The sequence below is a fragment of the Lipotes vexillifer genome, unplaced genomic scaffold (assembly GCF_000442215.2).
Source record: "Lipotes vexillifer unplaced genomic scaffold, Lipotes_vexillifer_v1.1 scaffold826, whole genome shotgun sequence".
NCBI lineage: Eukaryota > Metazoa > Chordata > Mammalia > Artiodactyla > Lipotidae > Lipotes > Lipotes vexillifer.
Window position 1 is genome coordinate 1,275,122 of NW_006789439.1, and position 1,672 is coordinate 1,276,793.

Below are 1,672 nucleotides of genomic sequence, written 5' to 3' on the forward strand. Positions count from 1 at the left end.
GTCCGGAGCCTGTGCTCCGCAACGGGAGAGGCCACAACAGTGAGAGGCCCGCGTACCACTAAAAAAAAAAAAAAAAACAAACAAACAAAAAAAAAAAAAAAAAAAAAAAAACTTTCCATGTAAAGTATCTATAGTGTAATGATAAATTAGAATAGGAACACTGCCGGAAATTGGGCATCTCTAGAGAGAGAATGGACCATCTTAGGAGAGGCCTGCATTTTAGTGTTTATATGATCAAAGAAATCAATTAAATAATAAATGACGTTTGCTGAGTTTGCATCTCTGCTTTTTAGAAGGCAAGTGTAACTTGGAAACACACAAACTGTGAAGCTTCCTAAAGATTGGGGCTAAATTTATTTTAACACATTTGTAATGACCTAGAAAAGAAGGTAATATTCTGCAGTGAGCACTCAGCTTAACCAAATATGGAAAGGTAAACTTGCCCATAAACTTTGGAAAGACTTATTGAGGCTGTTTGGGCTGTAAAGTGTTTCACTTGTCAGTCGAGACACAAGAGGGTATATTATAAAATAATATACCTACATTATTTTAAATCTGAAATCTGAAATCCCTCATTTTTGATTCCGGATTTTTTTTGAATTCTAGGGAAAAAAAAAAGCATTCTAGATTGACCCCTGAAGTCAATTAAAAAAGGAAAAAAACATGTTAGAGGGAATGGGAGTCAGATTCTAGATTTAGATCGCACGGAGAAAGAGCTGAAGCTAAGAAGGGAAAAAGAGAATATTTACAGAATGAAGACTGAAGAGCAGTGTAAACACTTAGGTAATGTAGTGTGCCAGAGGAGCCAAGGTAGGAAAGAATTCAAAGAAACAGAATATGATCAACAATGTCATATGTGGCAGAGAAATAAAAAGATGATTCCTGAAAAGGGCTAATGTGTTGGTATTTATCAGGTCATCCATCAATGGCACTGACTATGAAATATGTTAAATAAGTAGAACATTTTAGTTCAAAGGTAAGAGGGGCTTTAGTCAAAATTTATAATATGAAAGATCTGAAAAGGGTAACTCACATGGACTTGTTCACTGACTCCTATAGAACTAGACCGGGGGCATTCTTTGGGATTTAGAAGAAAGAAAATGTAAAATAAGTAAATGGTACTAGAACTTTACATAATGGATATGAAATTATGGAAGTGTATTACTTCAAGGTTCAGTATAGGTTGAAATAAAAATGTATTTAAAAAGGCTTGGATACATGCATGGGTGATGGATGCCTGAAAGGGTCTCGAGGAAAACTTCTTGGTGTTCTTCTGTCAACATAACAGAGGGCAAAGGTGCCCTCCCTCAAACCACGTGTTCCTACTGTTTTTAGGGACGGATTTCTCCAACCAGCAAAGCTGAGATGAATACCAATACAACATTTCTTAGGAGTTTCTGTGTGAATACTTGCATAGTTTTAAGAACAGAGAGGAAAAATTACAAATCTCCCACACCCAAAATAGCAGTTGCTTAGATCCCTTGGGAACATGCCAACTGATAAATTAAAGATGAATCAGTGATTAAGGGAAATGAAAGAACTGCAATAACAACAGTAAACTGTCCTTTCTAATCCAGAGGGGAAAAAAAATTACGATTTTGTTTTCTCATTTGTTTTCTTTTGCAATTGAAAAGGTTAAAAAAAATGTACACGTTTAGCAACTAGCAGGAAT